Source organism: Spermophilus citellus, assembly GCF_964194105.1.
Source record: "Spermophilus citellus genome assembly, chromosome: 1".
NCBI lineage: Eukaryota > Metazoa > Chordata > Mammalia > Rodentia > Sciuridae > Spermophilus > Spermophilus citellus.
In genome coordinates this window covers 59,992,458-60,009,603 of record NC_138182.1, presented here as the reverse complement: position 1 = coordinate 60,009,603, position 17,146 = coordinate 59,992,458, and the positions used below count along the sequence as shown (strand labels likewise).

Genomic DNA, 17,146 nt, shown 5'->3' with positions numbered 1-17,146 from the left:
CCAAATTTGTTTTTCAAAGAATAGCCTGAATGCAAAGAAGAGGGAACTTTTCTAATTAGAATGTAATTCTAGAAACCTCTGATTGTGTCTTAACTCTAGTGAATATGGAGATTTTAAGCCTTCTGTTAATTAACTCAATTCAGTAACATAGGATGGACAGGGCACCTCACTGCTAAGCTTTAGTATGTACTTTGAAGGCAGTAGGTTTGTGGGGTTTCTATCACTGTGAATGTGTGCACAACTGGTTTTGCCCAGTAATGGGTTGAGCCACACCAATGCCCTGCTAACGCATTTTGTTAGGTTTTGCTGTACTTTTTTTTTTCCTTTTAAATTCTTTCATTTGTTTTGCCAACATGCCTACTTTTCTGGCACACCTGCTTTCTTCCTTAGACAGTGTTCGTTCTCTCAGAATCAATTGCGAGCAGCTTGCAACCAAATGCCTGATTAAAAAGTTAGCAGACCTTGAGTGCAATTACTTCAGCTCTATAGCACTCAGGCATTAAACCTGGTGTTAATTGTTTCCCATTTTTGTAACGATCCTTATAATAGGATAAAAACAGAAGAGATCATTTCTTGCAGTTAAAGCAGCAGAAAATGAAGACATTTACTCTGATTAATCATTGTAATATGAAATTAAACACAATTAGGAGTAAATACATTTTAGAATGTTTTTTGATTCCAGCAAACATCATCATTCCTGCTGAGTCAAAAAGTGTATCTATAAATTATTCACAAATGATTCACCTAAGGATCAAGGGTTTATGTAAGAGATCATCTTTATAATAGTACTTTTAAGAATTTTTATACTGTCTCTGAGCATTCCTTACCTTAATTACCTTAATTAATGTTTATAATATACTTTTAAAGTCAATTTACATCTATAGGGTTTTAAATTTCCTTATACATTATAAATTTAAAAATGTATATGAACTAAATTTTTTAAAAATTGGCATTGCATAAAGAGCACATTAAGAAGATTACTTATGAAAAAAAATCACAAAAATGGTTTTATTTCAGCATTTCATCTCATTGAATAGAATCTGTAAGTAGCAAAAGTCAATATTTTAAATGTTTTCCCCATGTAACAATTGTTGGAAGATACTATCTGCTTTTTAATTCTTTGTCGGGACAGCTATTTTTGCCTTTTTTAATTTTACCCATGAAAGGGGAAAATGGCATTCATGATTGGTCCAACAGTATTCATTGGACTTAACTGCTGGTTTTCATTGTTGGAATTCAGACTGTGAATCTGTATTTTTTGTTTTTAACAGTGCAAGGGTTATCAATAGCAGTGTCCCTGTAGTTCCCAGAGAAGATATTTTCTGTAGGAATACAACTTTCCAAATGGCTGTTAAAATGGAATTGGAAAAAAAAGAAAAAAATTCTTTGAAACAATCAACAATTATAGAGTCCATTTTCACTCATTTGCATATGCTTTTAAATTAAAGAAAAAGTCAAGCAAAGATTTTTTATATTTCATCTGTCAACTCTGATATATTCAGTAGAATTATTTGAACAGATAAGTATTTTCTTTTCATGTTTAAAAGGAAATTAAGTCAAACTATTTCTTTCATTTTGACACTAACATTATGGAAAAGAAAGCTTTGTGATTATGTAGATTGTTATGTGTTTTCATTCAACAAGTATTTTGAGTGCCATAATGTACTACATTAGTCTCTGCCATTGAGATATTTCTACTTATAGCTATGATGGGTCACAATTTTACCTATTTAAAATTTTGATAATAATTCAGAAAATAAGCTGAAAAGTACCAGCTGAACTAAGAAATCCTAACAGAATCAATGAAGAGTATATACATGTATCATTATTAAGCACCCAGCATTATTTGAACCAAATACTTAAATTTTGAAAAGAAACATCCCTACATCCGTGTTTATGTTAATTTATTTAAGTGGATACAGTAAAAATCAAGAGAGCATCAGGAGTGTTGGGAAACGTATTTCAATAGACTGTCTAATGTTAGCTTTATTTAGGGGATACAGAATTTGTATTCCACAGAGGAAGGCAAACTAAGTGTACTAGAGACTGCTTCTGGAGAGTTGTAATTTTATATTTTGCATGGAATTACAAGCCAGTGGCACTATGGGTTGTAGCCTCCCAGTGTAAGCCGAGGGGCCATGTACCACCTGCATTTCTTTTATTGGAAGCCTTCCCTGAGTAGGTTGGGTCATGCTATTACTATTACTTCTATCATACCCTAATTTCTCCTTCATAACACCTATTAAATTTGTAATCACTTGTACCAATCCATTTAACGTACTGGAATATAAGCCTTCTGAATGTAAAGACTGCGCCATTTTTGATCAGCAAATTCTCTTTAGTATCTAACATAATCCCTGATAGAAAACAGGTGATAAAAAATTTTTGTTAATTAGCTGAATAAAGAGCTCTAGGGAATCTCTTGAGCTATCAGGAATCTTTCTATCTCAGCACATTTTCTTCACATTTACAAATTAAGATACAGAGTCATGTGACACACTACGACAGTTCAGTCCACAGCCAACTGCACATATGAAGTTGATCTCATACAAATATAATGGAGTTGAAAATTTCCTATTACCCAGTGAATGAAAGGCTCAGGAAGAGGCAAGAGAAAGGAAATTATAAGAGACAAAAGAGAAAGAATCCCCAAGATAATTCACGGTGAATTGTTGAGCAGAAGCTTTGGCAGACCTCAACAAGTTCCTGAAAGATTTAGAAAACATGGATTCCAACTCTGAATGGATTCTGTTAATAAAGAACAGTATTCATGGTTCATTATTTGCTTATAAGCGAATCTGTGACGAAAAAGGGCGATAAGCAGGGCAGACTACCAGGGGCATGTTTCTGAAATCAGTCACAGGTCCTCAAGAGAATCTTCAAAAAGGTCCTTTGGGAAGTGTCTCAGAATGAAGTATTGTTACTATCTGAGATGACGGCTCCAAGATTGTTACTGCCCCTGAAGACCTTCCAGGGGAGAAAATATGGAATGGAAGACAGTGATAGTGATGATCCTGACTTTGTGTAGGCCACAGATACGCGACGCTTACTCCTTTTGTTTTTAACAAAATTGTCCAAAAGGAAAAATAAATGAATAAATAAATAAATAATTAACTTATAGAATAAGGAAATTAAAATGTGTTTGTAGAGTTGTGCAATATGTTTTTGCTTTAAACTAAGTGTTATTATAGGAGTCAAAAACTTTAAAAAATGTATATATATATTAGCAAAAATATTACATTAAGCTAAGGTAGATTTGTTATTGAAGAAAAAATTCAAATTTAGTCTAGTTTATGTCTAAGTGTGCAGCGTTCACAAAGACCACATCAGTGTACAGTAATCTCTTAGGTATTCACATTTTCTCACCCCTAACTCACTGATTCACCCAGAGCAAGTTCTAGCCTTACATTCTCCACTTACGGGAAGTGCCCTAAATAGGTATACCATTTGTATCTTTTATACTATTATTTTTTCTGTAGCTTTGTTATATTTTAATATGTTCATATATGTAAATTCTCACTATGGTGTTACAGGTGCCTACAGTATTCAGTACAGTGACATGCTGTATGGGTTTGTAGTCTGGGATCAGTTGTCTACACCACATAGCCAAGGGTAGAATAGGCTGCCCCATCTAGGTTCCTGTAAATACAAGCTATGACTTTCACACAAGATGAAATTGCCTAAGAACACATTCTCAGAATGCATCCCTGTTGTCAAGTGGCACATGACTTGGTATCTTAAGTTCTTCTGTTTTAGCACATATTTTCCACATTTACAAATTATTCTGATATCATATTTTCTGAGATATCCATTCAATGAAGTCTGATAATTTAGATAATCTATTATTGTATTTTGGTAATACAAAAGTCTTTGGGATGCAGTAATCAAATTAGTAAATAGAATTACTTGAAAGGTTTTTTATATCCATTGCTAAAATAGATTAAGTCTCAAATTGTTCACTTTAATTTTCTTCTTTCAACAAAACCTATGTTTGCGTACTTTCTTCTATTTCCCTGTAAATATTAGGAGAGATTATGTGCATGTATGGGAGGGAGAAGGATCAGAGGATTATATCCTGGCACTAAGAGAACTTTTTTCTATCAGAGTTTCTTAGGAACTATTATTGGTTAACTGACATGTTTGATCAGTTATCACCCAAACTACAGGTCTGATGAGAGTCTCCTAGATTTTCATATCTATGAAAAGTTAGTGATAGAACAAGATGTCTGAACTGCATGCTCTGTGTACTTTATCAGTCTGTGAAGCCTGAGATAAGATGTCTCCACAGACATCATGCTCTATGATCTATTCCAGGAAAGGTAATTCCTTAATTCCCAAAGTTCCATCATCTATCTCCTTCCATCTGTCAGAAAAAGACACGGACTAGATCAGAATTATTTTCTGATATGCGCAGCATTTCATCTTCATGAAGCTAACTCCCTGAAATATGTCTGTAGAAGGATCAAGATTAGTTTAAGTCATTGTATATAGGAATTAAAATGTCTTTTTAAGGAGAACTTTATATTGTTTCAAATATTTTTTTTTAAAAAAGAACAAAGGACAATCAGACTATTATCACAAAAGTATGCATACAGAAATGTTTTATTGAAATACAAATAATTATATAAGACCATCTTGTATGATTTAACATGGCCTAATCAAAGCTAAAATATCAGAATAATGATACATGATTATTTGTGTCACCAACACACACACACGCACATGCATGCGTGCGCGCGCGTACACACACACACACACACACAATAGAAATAAGATTAAACATAGTACAGGAGAGTGTTATCATATTTTAAATTCTTTAGAAATGCCCTGAAGTTCCCTTAATTTTTTCCCCACAAGTCTATTTACTTCTTCTTCTCAACTATTCTTTTTCATTTTTAAGACTTTGATTTCTCGGTAGTTTTAAGTTTATTGAAAAGTTGTGCACCTTGGACAGAAATATCCCATACATACTCTCTCCCTGAGTGGTTTTTCTATTATGAACATCTTGCTTAAGAGTACCCTTTGTTACAATTGAAAAGCCACTATCAATGAATTTTTAAGTCTATAGTTTACATTAATGTAACTTACTGTATTCTAATCTTTTTTTAGCCTAGATGATTAAGTTTTTTTTCAAATATTTATTGTATTTTCCCTTCCTTTTCTATGTATGCAAGTATAGACAGATATTGCCAGCAATAATTTCATTGAAAAAGTTACTCAAGGCTAGGGATTTATACATCATTTAAGCCATTATGAATATTATTATATTATGTATTTCTGCTTTTCAGAAATAATAATACCCTATAAACTTAAATAGACTTCAGGAAAATTGATATATTTATTATAAATGCACCTTGCTTTAGTGTTCATCTTAATTGCTAGACCAAATTTTACCACAAATTAAATTCCCCCTAGTCTTGGAAATTTTGTATGTTTCATCTGGAACCATCTTTCTGTCCTAGAAAAAAAATCAGAAGGCATGTCTGTGCTCACTTGTTGGATCTTACAGTCAAGTGGATTTACTAAGTATTTACTTTCTTATCTCAAAAAAAATTGCTAAGATTTTTGGATCTTTCCTTTTGTGCTGCTGTATCCACATTTGGAGCATAGTATTTGAGAGTGCTCTCTCTTCTAAAAGAACTACACATTTCTGAGTATAACTCATTATTTTCTAAATTCTACCTAAATTTACAGAAGCTTTTACGTGTAGAAGTTCTGGACATATGTTTGAATTCTATATTTGTATTCAGGGAAAGCAAATTATCCCCAGTGCAAAAATAACTGAGATTGGTGACTCAGTAATGTTTTCAAAGGAAAGACTAAAAAGCCACAGGGCAAGTAGCGATTATCACTGAGATGTAGAAGTGATTTTTGTTTCAAATATCAGCCTCAAAGTCACAGTGACTGTCTGCAATAATAGGTGGATTTTTTTCTTTTTGAAATAAAGTCCAGCTACTTAGACTGTTCAGAACAAAGACTCCTCTACCCAGGAGAAAAGAGATATAAAATCTTACTCATGTTTATTCCAACTGGGTTAGTTTCTCTGTTTTCTTAAGATCATTATAAGGGCTCTGATTCTAACAGAGTAGAAAGGTAGTTATATATTACATTTTTCAAAGTAAGAGAGGATTAAAACATATTTTCCTTCAGCTTATCAGGATATCAGTATTTTACATTCTTCTGAATAATGCTTATTAATACTTAAAAATATTTTAATATTATTTCCGTATCCAAATGTCTCAGCTCAATATGTATTTTGGAAACTTATGAAAATAAGCTTTTTCTATGATTTCTATAATTCAAAACTCCTTATAAAGTCCATCACCATTCATCTTATTCTCTCATTCTGTACTGCCCTCACTATTATTACTAAATTTATGACCCAAAAAGAACATTCCTGCATATAAGCTGAATAAGATTGAGACTGATCTTTTTTTAAGGAACAGAAATTATGCATTTAGATGAGTGCTGTCCTTCAAATTTGCCCTTTTTCATAGTTGCACTTAATATTGTCATTTCTCAAAATGTTTTGGCACTCCACTTTTATAATGATCCTCACATATATTTTTTAAACTACAGAAGAAAATGTGCCACATGACTTTATAATATGTCCTTTTAAAAATGCTATTGTGCATGACTAAAAATATATTTTAGCAGTTTCAAAAGATAAAATTGACTCATTAAAGGCGAAGAGTTGGTACTTTTAAGCTGTCCACAGTAACATCATGTAGGGTCTCAAAGCATTTCAAAACCACATACTCCAAGATTGTTTAAAATATAGTGGTGTCACTGTAATAACATTTAGATCATTAAGTATATAAGGCTTAGAAGAAAACAGTAGATGATCTATAAAAATTTTATTACTTTAATAAAAGTTTTTGTCGTTTGATAATCACAATTGTATAAGATAAATTCTACACTCAATGAAATATCATTCCTAAATAAGCAATTTTTGACAACTGATTAGACTATGCATCATATGGTACTAACATATCCACAAAAACTTTTTAAAAATATAACTTGTGGTATCAGAATTTACCTACGTTGGGTTGGTTGTAGCTTGAGGGTACAACACTTGCCTAGCATGTGTGAAGCCCTGGGCTCAATATTTAGCATCAGAGCCACACTCCAAAAAAATTTTTTTTTTACATTTCCTACATTAATTTAAGCTTTCTTAGGTTGAACCAATAGTATGGATTTTATTTCAACATTAATAAATAATGATCTTATTCATAATCTCAGTCATGTTTTACAATTCCATTCTCTAAAAAGGGACAATTCCATGGTATAAGTTAAGGGCAATGTGTCTGTCTGTATTGGTGTTTGTGCACAGGTTTTGTAACATGGATTCATATACAAATATGTATACACAGATGTATATGTTTTATCAACATTTTAAAAATTCTTTTTATTTTTCCTCACATGCAATAAAGAAATATGACTTGGGGAAAAAAGAAATATGACTTGAGAATTATAAATTCCACATCAAAAGTTTTCAGTTACAAACTATATTTTCATTGATGTTCTTTGGGACAACTAAAAAAAGTAAGAAAATGCATGCCTTTCATGACATAAGCATTTTCACAATGCAATTACAAAGAACAAATAATATTTTGCTTAATTTTCTTATTTTTTGTGTGTGTATGTGTGTGTGTGTGTGTGTGTGTGTGTGTGTATGTACACATACAGTTTGCAGTGGAAAGCTATATCATGTTAGAATTTCCATCTATCTATCAAATCATCCACCATCTATCATTTACATATCACTGATTAATTAACCAAAGATTTCAGTTGAAATTCCAAGGATGCTTTTTGTGTGTATGGTCTATTTAGTTAAAGGAAGCCCCATTCATATCCACTCTACTTCCTGTCCCTAGAAAATTCTAGAAAACATTTCTAGGATATTTATATGACAGCCTGGAAGACAGAATATAATTCTTATCCAATAGCATCACTTTCATATTCTGAACTTCTTTGGAAACGTCTCCATATCCTGTAACTGTAATTTGTATCTTTACCTATGTTTTGTATAGTACGTCCCACTGTCCATTTTCTCTGTGTAACAGAGACACCCCCTAAACTGAAGAAGATGATTAAGCTTTTTAACATAACAGTTTTGTGGGTCCTGTGCTAATAATTACTGTTTATATGGCAATGTCCTTGAATCAGAGACTAGAAAGTTATGCTCCAGGACCATCATTCTACTGCTGCTTTCCTTTTTTGCTGAAGAACACATGACCGAAGGCTCAGAATTAATTGCAATCTGTGGTCTGACTGTGACAGATAGATGTTGTATATGCTAGGACTAGTTAATTTTTTTATTGTACTATATCTGTTTATCTTTTTTTAATTTTAATTTTTATTTTTGTAGTACTGGGGATTAAACTCAAGGGTACTCTACCACTGTGCCATACCCCAAGCTCTTTTTTATTTTTACTTTGAAACAGGGTCTTCCTAAATTGCAGAGGCTAGCCTCAAAATTAAAATCATCCTGCCTCAGCTTTCCAGGTCACAGGGGTTCTAGCCATGCACCGCCACACCGAAGTTAATGTTGTTCTTTATGCTACCAAAAAAAAAAAAAAAAAAAGCTGAGAAGTTATATATATATATATAAAATTAAATTGCAATGCATGACTCAAAGTCAGTTGAAACAGATTATAGTGCATTTTAGATGCAAATTACCAATCCTTCATGGGGACTTTGAACAACCTTATTGTACAGTAAAGGCATTTGTTGAAGACTTTAAACCATGATCATTTCTACCCCTCCATTTGTGTTTCTTTTCCTAACTTTGAATAACATGATCATTATTCTACATCCTTGAATTACTAGTTTTCGTTCTGACTAGGTAATTATGATTGTGAGCCTGTTCAGGAATACACCAGGGAAGAGAAGTGTGTGTTGTTTGTGTGTGATCCTCGCTTAAATTTTTTTCTAAGTCAAGGGGCTGTGGTCTGAGTTTAATTATAATATAAAATTAGGACTATGTCTTAAAGCTACCACTTAATTTTTAAAAAATGACCTGCTTTGAATTTACAAGTTTTATTATGTATTGAGAATTATTAACAAAGGGAAACACTAGGGAGATTCCCATTTTCTCTTTTGTTAATTCTGTTAAAGTTAGCTGAGATAAATTCTTAAATGCTAGATGTTAAATCAGACTTCATTTCTGTTATCAATCTTGATAGGTCTGACATATGTTTTTTAGTGATTTATCATTATGTAAAAAAAGGTCATCTTTAAAAAAAAAAGCTACATGTTACATCAGTGACTCCCATATATTTACTTAATAAATGTGGTGATAACAGTGTAATTTTACAAATATGATAAGGGTAACTTACTCCATCATGCAGATTTTTTTTGAACTAGAAAACTAAATTGGATAGGACTCTTGCTGAGTTGTTTCTTCCATATTTCTGAACATATAATTTATAGATGCAAAAATTCTGCTTGTAGATTCAGGAACAGCTGCTCCTGTTAAATGTAGTCACTTTATATTTTGTATGCTCAGATAAAGTACTACATTCCTACTGGGCAACATTTAACTGTAAGAAATAGGTTCAGGACATTTCAGATAGCAGGAACTAAATAAGAATATAAGTGAAATAACCAACAATGAAGACAATTTTTAATACTCTCTGCTTCTCTTGACCCCAAAGGATCCTGAAGGGTGCAGTGATTTTCCCAAACCTAAAAGAGAAGCTAATTCAAATCTTTTTCATTCTCTCATATCCCACTAGGGAAAAAAGATGTAGAAGAAAGTCTTTTATTTTGTATTTGCTCAAACATTTAAAATATAGAAACATTGTCATACAAAAAATGAGTTCTAAGAGTGTAATTACCTCTCAGATTTCTTAAAGATGTCAGTTTTTAAATGTTTATTTTTCTTTTTTGAGGAAAAAAACTTTCTTTCAGATTATTCTGAAATCAAAAGGAAATATCAAATATTAATCACATCACCATATATCATTAACATGAGACCTCCCATTATCAGGAGTCTTAAAAAGATATTTAGAACATTCTAGTGTTAAACCATGATGTAAAGAAAAGACCACTGACTCCAATTAAATCAAATTAAGGCAAGCTCATAATTCTGACTGGCCAAGACTGTCCCTTTCCCAAAATCTGTGGGAACAGAAGACAGTACTCCATACTCCATTTCTCTAGGAGTGCAGTTTTATAGCACAAAAAGTTGCAAAAGGGGAGTATATTGAAAACTTACAGATAACGGGATTTTGACAGGCATAATACAAAGGCAGAGAGTAGGCTAATGGTCTAAATGGTTCAGCCCTTGGAGTAAATTTAGATCCCAACATCAGAATTTATGAGGCGCCATTAGGGTTTCAGAGAGGGTTGTTATTGGTCAGGGCAAATCAGGCATGGGCAGGCATTCCAAGCAAGTTTAGAAATCGCAGTAATTTATAGTGAAGCAGAAATTAACTTTTCATGCCTTTGTGAGGAGATGGCTCCCAATCTTAAGGTGGAATTAGACTGGTTCATCACTAGTAAGCCTTCAAAAATATATAGGTCCTTCATTTAAGGAATAAAAATTAAACAGGCCAAATTTAAGTCAATGTGTGATTCTCATGCACATTGTTTGAAAATTCTTCAAATTCTAAGCATGCAATTGTGTAGCAAGTTACAGTGAAAGGTAATAGCCCTGTCCCAAAATGAAAGATAGTTACTTAGCCGAAGACAGCAAACTGTTAACAGAGAAAAGTCCAGTATGGGGTAACTTTCCATTTCCCCTAAAAATGCCACTTGATTTTAATAGACCAGGTATCATCCGTACCCTAGTCCTTCTTTACATACTATAAGCAAAATTAGAAATCAAAAGGGTATATTCTAATATTGCTAATAACTTTATAATCATTATCTATGATCAGTGAATTTATACATCTTTCTCAAACACAAATTGAATCTTACCCCATTGTGTCCAAATATTCCAAAATAAAAGCTTTGGGAGAGGAAAGAAGAAAAAGTTGGCAGCCAGTGGAATTTGGTTTTATTTCATTTGCAGTTTCTGAATCAGGACAGCACTCTCTGAAAAGTTCTTACTGGTGAAAAAAAAAAAGACAGCTTTTCCCATGGGAAAGCCTTTTGCAGGATGGACAATGATATTTTCTTGCTACTCTGTCCCCTTTAGGATCCCTGTTTCAATTTTGGTTAACCCATCCAAATTCAAGAAATATTCATTACAAGATCCTAAAATGTCAATTATATACATTCTTTACAACACTTGCTGGTTTTGATTTCATCAATCCATATTTGAGGCTGTTAACATTCCTCTAACTACCCAGACTGGGGGCAGCAGGGGGGAACACACTCAAGGACATGCAATTAAAAATCATGTATTTGTGTCAAAAAAAATTAGCCTATTAGAACAGTCTTTGTTACCTTTTATTCCATTCTTATTTTATTTTCATAAATTGGCAATGGATTTCAATTTATGGCTGGCAACAAATCTGTGGATTGTACTGGCATAAGATCAGCGTTTACTCCCCCACCTTTTTAAAAAGTAGTCTGCATGGGTTACTGCTGATTAATATGGTGAAAGTCTCCTATTCATAGTGTGACCTTGCTTAAGTCTGTGTATCTGGAAGGCATCAGAATGGAATCATATTGTGAAAAGTTGACACAGTAGCTGACCAAAAGCACCCTGAGAACTAATGGGAAGTAGCTTAATAAATTCTGCTTTTTAGAGCATAATATTTTTAGTAAAATTTGTGATATATTTTCTATATATTCCAGCATATGAGATGCCCCCTGAAAAAATCATGTTTTAGGCAATGTTAGAATGTTCAGAAGTGAAGTTATTAGATTATGTGAGCTATAACCTAATTGGTGGATTAATCCATTTGATGGATTAAGATCCATCCATTTGATAGATTAATAATTTAAAAGGACTACTCGGTGGTAACTGTAGGCAGGTGGGACATGGCTAAAAGAAATAGGTCACTGGTCATGTGCCTTTGCTCTTTGCTCTCACTACTCATGAGCTTCCATGAGCTAGTAGACAGCTTTCCTTTGCCGTGTCCTTCTGCTATGATTTTCTATCTCACCTCAGGCCCAGAGTAACAGAGTCTGAAGACTATGGTCTGAAACCTATAAAAACATGAACCCAAATAAACTTTCCTCCTCTAAATGGGTCTTGTTAGATATTTTGTTCACAGTGACAAAACACTGATGAATACATCACTATTGTATTATTAGTTTCTAGAATAGCATCTATTATACAGGAGGGGCTTAGTGTTGATTTGTTAAATGAATAGATGAGTCAGAAATGCTAATGGTTTTATATTGGAAACCAGAAAGTATGAATTTTAGTTTGGTTCCTTGTCATGCCCTATGAGGACAAGTCACTCTACCTTATCTCATCATCCGAAAAAAAAAATGTAATGGATTAAAATAGAATATTAAATCTTTAAATTAAATTTTCAACTTTAAAAATAGACATAAGTTCTATATTAGTGTAATTGTTTTAACATAAGTACTTCTAATAAAAAGCATACAAGATTAACTCAATGTACCAGTTACAGAAAATATAAATGAAAAATGGAAATGAAAAATGACACATATATTAATACAGTTACCCTTACATTGGGGCTGTAAAAATCTCAATTCAAGTATGTTCTCTTCAAATTACATAAGATCAAATTTTTTCTAATTAATATTATAAATATTTGTATTAAAATATGGTTTTCAGTTCTTCATAATTTTAATAATCCTCTTTGAGATGATTTTTTTGCTACTGTGAGAATAAATCTGTGTGTGTGTGTGTGTGTGTGTGTGTGTGTGTGTATGTGTGTTGAGTTAGAGATAGAAGATAAAATATTATTTTTTACATTGGTTAAGAGAACTAAATTGATTAAGGATTATATTTCATGGAGAAGATATTTAAAGAATTTTCTACAAATAGAGTAATACTTAAAAAATTCCAAAGTACCTTTTTGTATTTCTATAATATCAGTTTATAATTTTTAATAAGAACCTTACTTTCAATGTCAATCATTAACTAGAGATGTTATTTACTAGATTTTTAATGATTGGCTATAACACAGGATTCCTGTTGTTATTGTGTTATTTGAGAACATGGCAAGGTCTTTTATTGCAATGATTAAAAAGATTAAGAAAGTAAAGAATGGAAGTTAGAATATCAAAGGGATCAGAAGATGGGTTGGCATTCTTAAGCTCAAGGGAAAGCACACCTGCTATATGACAGACTTTTCTGTTCTCTTGAATTGGGCTCTAATTTACTCAAAGTAATAAAGAGAAATAATTGCAAACTAGAAAATGGCTCATAATGCATAGAAAGTTTAGTGTGGTCAAAATAATAAAATTAAAATACCATGTTCATGATCAAGCAAAACTACTCCCCCACTACTCCAATTTTCCTTTGCATACTAGGGATTGAACTAAGGGGTGCTTTGTCATTGAGCTCTGTCTTTAGTCCTTTTAATTTTTTTTAACAACTAATAATAAAAAATTTAAAAAAAATAAAACCAAAAAAAAATTTTATTTTCAGGCAGGGTCTTACCAAGTTGCCCAGCCTGGCCTCAATTTGTACCAGCCTCCCTAGTAACTGGGACTACAGGTATATTCCACCATGCCTGGCTCAAATAAGATTATTTTAAACACTTGGTACATGCATAGTTATACATCAGATTATATATATTTACACAAAAACATATTACACACAACAGCAATGGAACTAGGAAAACATTTACTAATCTTATTTTTACACTTAGCAATTTCTAATAAAAATTTTCATATTGATGTTAAAAATATAAGTATTTTACAATATTCATTGAATGGTATTACATAATTTGTTAATCATCTACTAGGCATTTCTCCATTTTTCTAACTTTTTGATATTTTATGAATGAACTTACCAGCAAACCTTGCACGTGAAATTTTCTCTACATAATAGCATTGAATCATACACTCGAATGTGAATCATTCATTGGTAAATGCTATGCGATACCAGTAAGAAATAGAAAAGAAAAACACTCAAATAATAAGTGAGATTTCTTATGTGATTCAGTATTTCTGTGCCTCTTGATGAACAGTATCCATGGAAAATCTAACTTCCCTAAGCATTTCAAATTTTCTCTTATCTGCCTCTCTACAAAACTTCAAGAAAAATGTATAGTATAGGTGCTTGGTAATGATTCTCACATTAAACCTGTGTGGACCTTCAGACTTGGTGGATCCTGTACATACTCATACATGTATATATGGCACTTTAAGCTTGTGTAGTCTCTAATAAAAGAAAAAACCCTACCTGGTCAGTATTCATAGCAGCAGGTCTGACAGAAAATAATAAAAAGCAGTCTTAATTAGTTACTTTTTTATCTCATTCTTTCTCAGAGGAGTCAGTGACCTGGAACTAACCAATCAGTAATAAATAAAGGTAAACAAAAGTGAAATTTAACCAATAACCAGAAACATCCAATAATTAATAATTATAGAAATAACAATAATTTCCATGGGATAAAATTTAATGGGTAAGATAGATTTAGGAAAACAAAATGTAAATGTCCAAGTTCTAGAAAGTCTGAAGCAGTCTCCTGAGCATGCATTGCCCCTACTCTGCAGACAGGGTTTGACAACATTTATAGTCTAGACTGAGCATACTTCCATGAGAGTAAGCCTGGAATCCACATTCTCAGAAGTAGTAAATAAAAACTTTTCCCTCTTTTCTTTCTCTGAATATACAAACAATGTTAGATTTCCTGAAATAATAATGGCAAATCTTCGTTTTCTCTGAGGAGGAACCATGAATTCTAGACTGTTCCTCCCTATCCTTCACTCGCACCAAAGAGTGGCCTCACCTCAGAGAGGGCTCTGAGCTGACCAGATTCACAGGCCCCTTGGGAGGCACGCCAAAATTCAGTGCTTCTCATATTTCTCTTCTAAAAAGAGTAATGCTTTTTTTCTCTGGTGTGAAAGAATCATATCTTTAAAACTAGCCAAACATTGATAGACCCAGAAGTTTAAAAGAATGTAGCTTTAAAGAATTATAGCTAACTTCTATTGAGTATGTATAGTATGACAAGTATTATGTATCTGGAACACTTCTTATTTTATCTATTTTGATCTTTAACACCACAAGCACTATTTTTTTTTCCTTTTTTCAAAGCCAGGGACTAATTCAAGAAGATAAAGTTCCCTGAATTGTGCCAGCCACTGCAGAGCAAGGACTGCAAGCCAGACAGTCTGGTTTTACATCCCCTTTGGTTTTCTTCACCCCAATCTAAACAGGTGCTCTTGAGTCCTTTATGACACCCACAGACACTCTGACTCCTAACACTTCACTCTTCCAAATAGTCTACATTTCAATTTACTTAGATCCTTTCCATATATCTGCCTTGGTAGTTCAGATTAAAATTCTACTAACATCCATCATCATCATGATAAATTAATGATGGATTTGCTTGATCAATTTGCTTCATACCATAATATTCATATATCATTTCTTAGTCCATATGCATCACCACCCCCACCTCCCATCAGGCAGATCAATTGTGCACATTCTGCCAATTAGGTCCTAAACATCTTTGCGTCAAATTAATTAAGAAATATTTCCATAAGCCACAGTAGTTTGAACATTATATCATTCTAATTTATAGGCTCCTTGCAAATAAATTATATGAAATTTATAATTTTTAAATTCACACTTATAAAATGTTAAGGAAATATCATAGTATAATAATATGTGAGATTAAGTCTAATAAACTATATTTGAAATCATTTTAGAAAAATAGGTTAGGCTTTTTATTCTCACTGAACCATAGTAGCAGGCATAGAATATATGCTTAATAAAATTTTTTTTAATGCAGGAAGAAGTGCTGCATTACAGCATAACTGGCATTGCATATTTGAACATTTGAACAAAAAAATTGTAATTGAAGCAACATTTATAAAACTGTCACTAATATAAATTTTTCTCTAACAATTCTTAATATTTTATGTAAATTCAAGAAATTCTTTATAATATCAGAAAATAATTTGTTCCTTTAGTTTTATCTTTATGTTTTGCTTCTTTTTTACTCATTGCGTTATATCTAAGAGAAATTTCTGCAAGGATAAGACCAAAGATACTTTAAAATCTGTGGACTTTTTGTCAGAATAGTCATTTTAAAAGCCATGTTTGATAGTCATGTAAAATGGATAATCTGTTCATTGTCCTCAATATTGACTTTACCACAAAAGGATACTGATAGATTGAAAGCATATTGAAATACAAACTGAAAATATCAGTTTTCCCTAGAAGGTTAAATTCTTATGAGAACAGAAATACTACAATAAAAATGGAAAAGTGACCTTCCTTATGTAAGGAAAAATATACTTCCAATATTAATATTCATGTTTGACTTGCTTTTTCTATAGTACTCACCTAGGCACATGTCAAAACCTTTGAGAGGGGAAGGATGCTCATAAGATAGTTGTGCATGAAGGTGAAATGTGCTACAATGGATGCAATTAGTACCATTTATGATTATAGTTTATGTGATGTTGGAATCAGTTCATTAAAAATGTACTGAACTATCAACTCATTTCACACAGGTCATTGAACAGCAATAAAGTGGTATCAACTCTTCTTCATTATGACTCTGAGCTGGATTTGAACCAGTGACTCATAGAAAATAGGCTCTGTTCTATTGTCAGTCTATAAAACCACATTTATAGAGTTGCAGTATATCTCTCTATTGCATTAGTTTCTCAGTGTCTTCCTGTTTTTTTTTTAAATGAATATAATCTGTAAATAGTCTCTTGAAAAACACAAACATTAGGCAACATAAAATGATGATAGTTTACATTATGTATTTATATTTCATATATTTTATTATTTATATATTCATAATTTATTAAATCTGAATAAAAGAGGTCACATGTGGCATGATATTGAAAGGTCTTTTGGCTGTTAAAGCAGAATGAAAATTAAGCTCAGTAGAATAGCACAAATTTACTACTCTCATGAAATTCCCTAAAGCCTAAGTGTTCATTCCAGTTTGCTGTAAATATTCTCATATCTCATGGATTACATCAGCTAAAAGAATATTTACCAAGAGAACTAAACTGTGATCTGTAGTGAAATGCATATTTTTATTTTATTAAAGTAGTAACATTTATTGAAGTAACC

At 32.2% G+C, this 17,146-nt stretch overlaps 1 protein-coding gene across 4 annotated transcripts in view; it reads left to right on the top strand.

Annotated features, from left to right (window-relative positions):
• PCDH9 (protocadherin 9) overlaps positions 1–17,146 on the top strand; it is a gene marked incomplete at its 3' end in the record, with an annotated part of 863,939 nt that overhangs the window by 538,387 nt on the left and 308,406 nt on the right. The window lies entirely within an intron of this gene.